The sequence below is a fragment of the Rattus norvegicus genome, chromosome 17 (genome assembly GCF_036323735.1).
Source record: "Rattus norvegicus strain BN/NHsdMcwi chromosome 17, GRCr8, whole genome shotgun sequence".
In the NCBI taxonomy this organism is placed as follows: domain Eukaryota; kingdom Metazoa; phylum Chordata; class Mammalia; order Rodentia; family Muridae; genus Rattus; species Rattus norvegicus.
The window spans coordinates 2,322,680-2,333,978 of NC_086035.1; positions in this window are offsets into that span (position 1 = coordinate 2,322,680).

Sequence of the window (11,299 nt, forward strand, 5' to 3'; positions counted from 1 at the left end):
ATTGAGACTCTTTCCCACTTTTAGTCTATCGTTTCGAGTGTATCTGGTTTTATGTGGGAGTCCTTGATCCACTTGTACTTAAGCTTTGTACAGGGCAATAAGAATGGGTCAATTTGCATTCTTCTACATGCTGACCTGCTGAACCAGCACAATTTGTTAAAAATACTATCATTTTTCCATTGAATGGTTTTAGCCCCTTTGTTAAAGATCAAGTGATCATAGGTGTGTGGGTTCATTTCTGGGTCTTCTATTTCACTGATCTACCTTTCTGTCTCTGTACCAATACTCTACAGTTTTTATGACTATTGTTCTGTAATACTGCTTGAGGTCAGGAATCGTGATTCCCCCAGAAGTTCTTTTATTGTTGAGGGTAGTTTTCACTATCCTGGGTTTTTTGTTACTGCCAATGAATTTGCAAATTGCTCTTTCTGACTCTATGAAAAATTGAATTGCATTGAATCTGTAGATTGCTTTTGGCAAAATGGACATTTTTACTATATTAATCCTGCCGATCCACAAGCATGTGAGTTCTTCCCATCTTCTGAGATCTTCTTCAATTTCTTTCTTCAGAGACTTGAAGTTTTTGTCATACAGATCTTTCACTTGCTTGGTTAGAGTTACACCGATGTATTTTATGTTATTTGTGACTATTGTGAATGGTGTCATTTCCCTGACTTCTTTCTCAGCCTGTTTATTCTTTGAGTAGAGAAAGGCTACTGATTTGTTTGAGTTAATTTATACCCACCCACTTTGCTGAAGTTGTTTACCAGGCTTAATAGTTCTCTGGCAGAACTTTTGGGATCACTTGAGTATATCAACTGCAAATAGTGATATTTTGACTTCTTCTTTTCCAATTTGTGTCTCTTTGACCTCGTTTTGTTGTCTGATTGCTCTGGCTAGGACTTCGAGTAGTATATTGAATAAGTAGGGAGAGAGAGTGGTCAGCCTTGTCTAGTCCCTGATTTTAGTGGGATTTCTTCAAGTTTCTCTCCATTTAGTTTAATGTTGGCTACTGGTTTGCTGTATATTGCTTTTACTATGTTTACGTATGGGTTTTGAATTCCTGATCTTTCCAGGACTTTGTCATGAAGAGGTGTTGAATTTTCTCAAATGATTTTTCAGCATCTAATGAAATGATCATGTCTTTTTTTTTCCTTTGAGTTTGTTTACATAGTGGATTATATTGATGGATTTCCATATATTGAACCATTGCTGCATCCCTGGGGTAAATCCTACTTGATCATGACGGATGATCATTCTGATGTATTCTTGGATTAGGTATGCAAGAATTTTATTGAATAATTTTGTGTCAATATTCCTAAGGGAAATTGGTCTGATGTTCTCTTTCTTTGTTGGGTCTTTGTGTGGTTTGCGTATAAGCATAATTGTGGCTTCATAGAAGGAATTGGGTAGTGTTCTATCTGTTTCAATTTTGTGGAATAGTTTGGGCAGTATTGGTATGAGGTCTCCTACGAAGGTCTGATAGAATTCTGCATTAAACCCATCTGGACCTGGGCTCTTTTTGGATGGGAGAGTTTTTTTTTTAACTTCAAACATATTTTTTATTGTTTATTGATTTTATGAGTACAGTGTCACTGTCTTCAACACACAAGGAGAGGATTCCATTACAGATAGTTGTGAGCCACCATGTGGTTGCTGGGATTTGAACTCAGGATCTCTGAAAGAGCAGTCAGTGCTCTTAACCACTGAGCCATCTCTCCAGCCCGGATGGGAGAGTTTTAATAAGTGCTTCTATTTCTTTAGGAATTATCGGGTTGATTAGATGGCTTATTTGATCCTGATTTAACTTTGGTACCTTGTATTTGTTTGGAAAATTGTCCATTTCCTCCACATTTTCGAGTTTTGTTGAATGTAGGCTTTTGAAGTAGTTATCTGATGATTTTTCGAATTTCCTCAGATTCTGTTGTTATGTCTCCCTTTTCATTTCTGATTTTGTTAATTTGGATACATTCTGTGCCCTCTGGCAAAGGATTTATCTATCCTGTTGATTTTTCTCAAAGAACCAGCTCATGGTTTTGTTGATTCTACTTGGTTGATTTCAACTCTGAGTTTGATTACTTCTTTCCTTCTACACCTCTTGAGTGTATTTGCTTCTTTTTGTTCTAGATCTTTTACGTGCACTGTCAAGCTGCTGGTGTATGCTCTCTCCTGGTTCTCTTTGGAGGCACTCAAAGCTATGAATTTTCCTATTAGCACTGCTTTCATTGTATTCCATAAGGTTTGGTATGTTGTGCCTTCCATTTAAACTCTAAAAAGGTTTTAGCTTCTTTCTTTATTTCTTCCCGTATCAGGGGGCCAAAGTCAAACAATACACACACACACACACACACACACACACACACACACACACACACACACACACACGTTAATATATTTACCCTGACTTATGTCTCACTGGCAGTGGTTTTCCAAGCCTCCCACAGATAGTGTGTCCTTTCCATTATTCTATGCTCTATGCTCTATATCTGACCTTAGCTTACTTGCCCACTTATCTTTTCATTGCTCAACACACACACACAAAAAAACCTATTCTCAGCTTAATTTCAGGTTAATTGCAATTCTAATCGCCAACCTGGGGTTGCGGCCAATGACCACTCCTCTGAACATCTTACATGGTTGTCGGCTCTCTCTCCAAAGCAAAGCAAATCTCTCTTTCCTGTCTCCTGCTTCTCTTTCCTCACCTTTGGGAACCTGGATTTCTCACCTTTTCTACCCTTTCCATTGGCTGCTGTCAATGGATCTTGATCAATCAAAATCCAATTAGAGACAAGGAACTACATAATTTACATGCAGATTCCCAGTCAAAGCATGAGATCCATGCCCTGTACTTCACTGCTGAGCCCTCCATCCTGCACTGTGTTGTTTACATCTAATCAACTTTCACATTGCTAATATTTTCTTCTGTCCTATTGTAACTATTTGAACATAGATTCCCATTTGGTAATATCTTGTGAATGTTATAATTTGAACCTGGGTACTACAGGTTTCCGGAAGATGAAATGGATTATGTGTATAATTTTCCTAGGAATTTAATTAAAAACCTGAGTTCTTTCTATATTTCTGGTTTCGTTGGTTAATTCTGGCAGAGGATGCAGGTTCTTACTATGTATCTTTCGCTGTTCTAGAACTCACTGTATACACCACACTGTCATCTACCTCAAATTGTACTTTTGCTTTTGTCTCCTGACTGCAGTGTTAGAGGCATAAGACAATAGACCCAGCTTGCTTACTGATATTTAAAGTTAGTAAATGTTAATGTTAATAGAAAATCTTTGATTTGTAGTAAGCACTATTGATCTTGTAGAGCAGTGTCCTCTCTATACAGGTAGGTGACATTTCTCTAGAAAGGCTACATTGTATTTAACATGGTAAGAAATGACCAGGGTGAACCTCATTATTAAGTTTCCTTCTAATATGAATTGGTAGTTACAGTAGAACTTCGGAGTCAGGAAATAAGTGGGACAGGCCCCATAATTATACCAATACATTGTCTATGAAGAAGACATGCCCAATGTTGTCTCTATCATGCTTTCTTTTGTTCCCATGTATGGGATACTCGAGAAGACAGTGACTTATGAGGATGTGCATGTGAACTTCACTCATGAAGAGTGGGGTTTGCTGGATCCTTTCCAGAAGAAGCTCTACAAAGATGTCATGCTGGAGACCTGCAGGAGCCTCAATGCTATAGGTAAGAGTGTAAATTCCATTTTTCTGTTTTAAAATTGGAGAAAACTCTTTCTTTCTTTTGAAGCACTTCTGTAATTTCAATTGAGATGGATGAAGAATATAGTGAATAAAGCACGTATGACTCTATGGTTCACTGACAATAGTAACTTACATTTTTTTTTCATATTTTCCATCCATACTTTTTCTCTTACTCTGTTTTAGGCTTTAGTTGGGAAGACCAAAATATTGGGGAACATTGTCAAAGATCTAGAAGACAGAGAAGGTAATTATGATGTGCAAGCTCATTCAAATATGCCTCTGAAGAAATTTTAACGTGTACTCAAAGTTTGAAAGTAAAGCAAGTGTAAATAAGCACAGCTTTAAGTGCGTTGATGATATTTACATTCTAACAAAACCATATTCTTCAATGCCCTGTATCTGATTTGTTTTTGCAATGCAATTTTTTAAGAAAGAGGACTTAGAAACAATGCCTTAGTGTATATCACCATTTGAAACACAGCCCTATGACAATTACACTGTACAGCTGGCAATACATTTCTGCTAATTTTGTAAAAGCTCCACACATTGAATAGTTGACAAATACATGTCCAAATTCTTCTAATAAGCAAGTAGTCTATAGTAAAGCTAGTGTTACTCATATATTAGTAGTGACATTGTTACATTTAGTGAGATGGGCAGATTGTTGGAGCTAAGAAGGATTGTTGTGCAGTAATGTTAATCTCTATATCACATGTCTATGAAGAACAAAGTGTTAAACTATGTGAATGAAATGTTAGTCTTCCTTTCATAGGTATGTTATATATCATAATGAATGCAAACCATGTATATAAACTGGATACTGAAGGAAACAATGTATCTCTTTCTCTCTGTCTCTCTGTCTCGCTCTCACTCTTCCTGTTCCTCTGTGTGTGTGTCTTTGTGTGTGTGTGTGTGTGTGTGTGTGTGTGTGTGTGTGTGTATCTATCTCAATCTCTTTCACTCTGTCCCATAACAATGAGAAGATATATTGTGTGTTGGTGTAACAGTAGACATTTTCAACATGATTCAAGATGACATTTAATTGGTTTTCCAACTTCATTGGGAACACATAATCAACGTAATTCTGTAGAAAATTCTCTTGAGTACAAGGCATGTAGAAACGCTTCTATTTCTCCTGCATCAATTTGCAAATATAGTATTAAGAACAGTACAGTAAATATTGGAATACATGTAGTGTATTAAAACTCTGAGTTCTTTTCCTATTCTTCAACTTTGGGAAAAACCTTTTATAGAAAAAGGATATGTAAATCTGAGCTATGTAATAAATGCTCTGCCATTTCAGGTATGTTCCAACCTGCAAAACAGCCAATAGTGAAGGGGAAAGCTTGAACGTGAACAAAATGAAAAAAATTTGAGGCCAGATGCCTCTTTATATTTAGACAAACAGTAACATTAAATCATCCAGATGAAAGTGTTCATCAGTGTGGTAAACCTTTCACATGTGCATATTATCTTCTCAGGCATGAAAGAAGTCAGAGTGCAGAGATTCCCTCCGAATATACTCACTGTGGAAAACCCTTTGCTTTTCATGCTCACAGTCATCCTCAAAGGGAATGAAGAGATTCATTCAGAAAAGAAGCCCTCTGAAGTTATTCAGTGGGTTGAAGCCTTTGCTCCTTACACAGTTCTCCAAATACATAAAAGAACACAAGCTAGACAGAAACCTTATGAATGTAGTCAATGTGGGAAAGCTTTTGCAAATCACAGTAAACTTAAAAAGCATGAAAGACTTCATACTGGAGAGAAACCATACAAATGTCATGAATGTGATAAAGCCTTTTCACGACCAAGTAGACTCCAGATGCATAGAAGAATTCATACAGGAGCAAAACCTGTCAAATGTAGTGAATGTGTTAAAGCCTTTTCACAACAAAGTAGTCTTTAGACACATAAAAGAGTTCATACTGGAGAGAAACCCTACAACCTTAAGCAATGTGATAAACCCTTTCACAACACAGTAATCTCCAAATACATTAAAGAACACACAGAGGAGAGATACCCTCCAAATGTAACCAATGTGACAAAGCCTTTTCCCAACATAATAGTCTCCAAATACATAGAAAAATACTTACTGTAGAGAAATCCTACAAATTAATAATTGTGATAAAAGCGTTCCAATCCACATTTATCTTTTTTTGTTTGTTTTGTTCTGCTTAGAGTTAAAGACAGATTTTATTTTAAACTCTGATTTACCAAATTAGCTTTTTTTTACCAACTCTCAGAGCAGAGACCTTCACAGGATTCACAATCTTTTGTTTATTGGCTGCCTTTGTGGGGGCCTTGGCAGCCACCATTGCTATCTTTGATATCCGCGTAACCTTTTTTGCTTTTTTTGTCAGTCCTTATAGCCTCCTCTCAGTGAGCTTTCCTGACTCCCGTTTTCTGATTCTTCTTAGCATTATATCAGCACAAGACACACAGGGATGACTCCCTGGAACATGACTGTACTGTGGGTTCTTTTCTTTTGAATTTCTTCAGCCTGTGTTTGTGTGTGTGTGTGTGTGTGTGTGTGTGTGTGTGTGTGTGTGTGGTGTGTTGTGTTTCTGTAGAGGACAGTCTAGTTCATCTGCCTAGGATTCCTTTGGAAAGGAATGCAGACTCACTTTTGCCAGTAAGAAAACTGGAAAACCTTCCAATCTGTATTGGTATACTGCTGCCCATGTCCCAGGTAGATCTTGTACCCGCTGAAACTGAACAGCTCAGCCTTCACGGTCATAGATGCTCACCTGCCAGGGAAAGACAGCACAGAGCACAGTCATCTTAAAAGGCAAGGGGGAGTGGGTGATGTCATTAAGCAGGTGAAGGCAGGTACAAGATAGGACGAGGCCTGTCATTGGATGAGAGGGAAGGATGAGTGGCAGAAAGGTTTGAGGGAAGAGGATCTTATCAATTGGATCAGAGGTTATTGTGTGTTGTTTCTTGTGGGGAATTAAGTTTCATAGAGTATGTGTCAGCTGGGACTCTAAGCCATGATGGAATTGAGATGTATATTTCTGGCATGGTTACAGCCTGCCTTGGGGACTGCATTGGTAGACAGATTGTTGCCAGGCTCAGAGAGAGGCCTTAGGAAGTGTTATAGGGGCTCGAGCAAAGCCAATGAGAGGCTTTGCTGACTGAGATTAAGATATCTACCAGATATCTAGGGGCACTGTGGTGCTGACCAAGTGGGGGTAAAAGACAGCATTCCATTTTTTATAATTTTGCAGCAACACATACACCTGGAGAGAAGCCATTGGTGTTTTGTTCAGTAAATTTTCACCTTTTCCCATGTATTTGAGGCTCACCCCCAAGTTTTCTTCTATTAGTTTGAATATCTGGTTTTATGTGGAGTTCTTTCATCCACTTGAATTTAAGGTTTGTACAGGGTGATAAGAATGGGTCAATTTGCATTCTTCTACATGTTAACCTTCAGTTGAACCAGCACCATTACTTGAAATGTTATCTTTTTTCCACCTGATGGTTTTAGTTCCTTTGTCAAACATCAGTTGACCACATGAGTGTGGGTTCATTTCTGGGTCTTCAATGCTTTTCCTCTGATCTGCCTGTCTCTGTACCAATACCACACAGTTTTTATCCCCATTGCTCTGTAGTACTGCTTGGGGATGATGATTTCCCCAGAAGTTCTTTTATTGTTGAGTATTTTGTATGCTATTCTGGTTTTTATTTTTTTTTTGTTATTCCAAATGAATGTGCAAATTGCTCTAAATCTTTGAATAATTGAGTTGGAAATTTGGTAGAGATTTCATTGAATGTTAGATTTCTTTTGGCCAAATGGCCATTTTTACAATATTAATCTTGCCAATCTGTGAGCATGGGAGATCTTTCCATCTTCTGAGATCTTCAATTTTTCTTCAGAGGCTTAATGTTCTTGTCATGCAGACATTTCACTTGCTTGGTTAATGTCACAATGTATTTTATGTTTTTGTGACTGCTGTCGAGGGTGTCATTTCCCAAGGACACATGCTGCTCTATTTTTATCAAAGCCTTATTTAAAAGAACTCAGATGGCCTCGAACACAGGAATGGATACAGAAAATGTGGTAAGTTTACACAATGGGGTACTACATGGCCATTAAATACAATGACTGCATAAAATTCTTAGGCAAATGGTTGGAACTATAAAATATCATAGTAACTGAGGTAACTCAGTCACAAACCAACACACATGATATCCACAAACTGATAAATGGATATTATCCCAAAAGCTCAGAATACCCACAATAAAAGTAACACATCCTATGAAACCCACGAAGAAGGAAGAGCTAAGTGTGGATGCTTCAGTCCGTAGAAGGGGAAACAAAATACCCACAGAAGGAAATAAGGAGACAAAGTATGGAGTAGAGACTGAAGGGAAGACATCAAGAGAATACTCCACAGGGTGTTCACCCCACATACAGTCACCAAACACAGACACAATTGCAGATGCCAAGAATGCTTTCTGACTGGAGCCTGATAAAGCTGTCTCGTGAAGGGCTCAGCTAGAGCCTGGCAAATACAGAGGTGGATTTTTAAAGCAAACCATTGGGCTGAGTACGGGGTCCCCAATGGAGGAGTTAGAAACAGGATTGGAGGACCTAAAGGGGTTTGCAACCCCATAGGAAGAATCCCACAAAGCTGATCCCACAGAGCTTCCAGGCACTAAACGCCCAACAAAAGAGCACACGTGGAGCCACCCATGACTCCAGCTACATCTGTAGCAGACGATGGCCCTATTGGAAATCAGTGGGAGGAGAGACCCTTGGTCCTGTCAAGCTGCAATGCTTCAGTGTAGTGGAATACCAGGAAGGCAAGCAAGAGTGGGTGGGTTTGTGGAAGCACCCTCAGAGAAGCAGGGGAGGGGCTATGTGATAGTGGGTTTCTGGAGTGGAAACTGGGAAAGGGGATAATGTTTCAAACGTAAATAAAGAAAATATCCTATAAAAGAAAAAGGAAAAAAAGAAATGGAGTCTTGTTTAGAATGTCACAGCCTTCGACACACAGGACTCAGGATGAGGTAAAACGCCCTTCACGTCAAATTGCTGCACTCAACTACCTAAACGGAAACAGGTGGTTAATGTGAGGTCTTTTTCTTATTTGGAATATATAACATGGCAAAACCCCTCTTTTTTTCTGGAGCTTTTGAGTTGACAAGAAAAATCTTTATCTAGGCTATATCTTCTGGTAGAAGCTTACATTTGTAAGGATGATGAAGATGGGAACTCTTTTTCTTTTTCTTCCTGCCATACTCTGGCAAGAGAGATCACTATTTTTCTGGCATTAGAGGTTCCGTGTTAGGAATTCTGGAATATGCTGAAGACCAGCTGAGACATATAGACACGACTGTATTCTTCAGCTTGCCATTGTTACACAGTCATTGTTTTACTTGTGGACAACATTCCATGAGACATTTCTCTATATCCACTTCATCCATACATAGAGAGAGCCATGCTTTGGGTTCTGTTCATCTGGAAAACCTCTGCTAATACAGATATGTGTTTTCACCTCCCACTGAGGAAGATGTGCTGGCTACCAGTAGTGCCTTGATTTGACTATTAAAAGGCTCTACTACTTTTAGTCAGGGCCACCTTATATACTGGGAATGAAATCTCAATGGTCTGATAGAACGTTTAGGACTCTGTGTTTGGGGGGTACATTCTATCCTAGGTTGTCTATTCTTGATCATGTTTCTCATCATATGTGTGCTAGGACATGTGGGGGGAGGTCATGATTTCCTAGATGGGTCCCTGAAGAAAGGAAAGGAAATCTTGGGAAGACATGAGAATGAAAACCTCATGAAAATTGTCTTTTTCAACCTGGATCAGAATTCAGGGCACCTAACACCAGGCAAATCATTGCCAGCATACCTAAAACATATTACAATAAGGTAAAAGTTTTCCAGGCAACTGTCAATCCAATCAGTCCAATTCCAGGGCCAAAATACATCCTAGGGAGTACCGAGACAGAAACCCTTTTTCCAAAAGCATATTACCAGGGAATAGATTGTCTAGCTTAAAGATGTATGATCAAATGTGGTCTCTGACAAATAACAAAGAGGACGGCAGACCATAAAATACATGTCACATTTTACATAAGGTTAAGTGACAGTTCTGAGTGGGCAAAGCATGGTTTAATCATTCTTGGGAATTTGGGTGACATCTACCTGTATATCAAGGTAGGGGACTTCTCCCCCCACAAAAAGCAAAAAGCTGAAAATGTAAATAAAAAAAAATACATTTGTAGGTTTTAGATTCCAGGCAGGCACTTGATCTCCATCTCTAAGGAGGGAGGCCCCTTCTTTATTTTCCTAATAATTGGTGGATGCATTGTGATCTGCAAATCCTATTGCTTATTAAACTTTGGAACTCCTCCTCAAGTTGGAGAATTAGGCTCAAGCAGTGAATTTCTTTTTGGCTAATCAGTGCAACATGGTCAGTCCTTCAACCATATACATATAACCAGTAGAAATGCAGTCAAAAATTTATTAATATGTTTGAGCATTTATATTGACACATACATAACAAAGAAGAAATTGGTGGGGAAGAATCTAGGATTGAGAAAAAACAAAAAGAAGAGCATAAATTGTTGAGGATATTTGATTATGGTTCCTAGAAAGAGTAGTTGTAGTAAAATACCAAAGCTTAGGAAGATATTGCCTTTTCAGATGCAGCTGGGTGTGTTCTGAAAATATGTGGTTTGGTTGTGTGTCTGAAAGTCTCACTAGAGAAGAATTCTAAAGAGAGGAAAGTTCTTGCCTATTTTAAGACAAATTGCTGGAGAGGGATCTTGTTTCTTTGCTGTCAGACTTGAGGCCATGTCAGCTGGATGCATTGAGGTGCTCATCAGTTAAGTTGAAAACTGTTGACTCCCTACAGACTGTGCTTGGATCCTCACAGCAGAACCACTAATTGCAATGACCTGCTACAGCCTGACAAAGGTATAGTGAGGAAGATAGAGTCGTCTTTAGCAGCAATTAGACATTCGAGAGCCCTCTTGGTGGGCAGTCTCTTTTGACTCTATCTCTGTCTCTTGGCTTAGAAGAACTTCTTGGAAGAAGAGGGGTGAGAAATAGCAGGACACAGATGAAACAGGATGTGAGGAAAGGGAGCAGAGGAGCTCCCATGAGTTCTGATGACCTCAAGAGAAAGGTCGCCTACTTTTCTTTCAGTGATTTTCAGACCATCACAACATGTGGCTGGTGAATATCAATTCCTCCTTTCTTGACATCTGTGTGAAATCACAGAAACGAATACCTATTGTGTCCTACAATAGCCCTGTAACTGTCACTATCCTTGGAATCTTTCTGCCTGTGGGTCCTATACTTCCCTCTGCTAAAAGGTGAAAAATAGACTGTGCAAGCAATTCACCTTGATTCAAGAGCAGGAACGGAGGACGGTTGGGGGAGGGGCGGAGGAGGAAGAGGAAAGGGAGAGGCAGAAGCAGCAGAACCAGGAGGCGAATGAAGAAATTCCTGCTGAGTGTTGGAATGTAGAAAGATAGGTTATTGGAGGACTGGCACAAGTGACATTGAAACAAGAGTCTTGACCATCAGAAAAGTGTCAGCTCCTACACTAGAA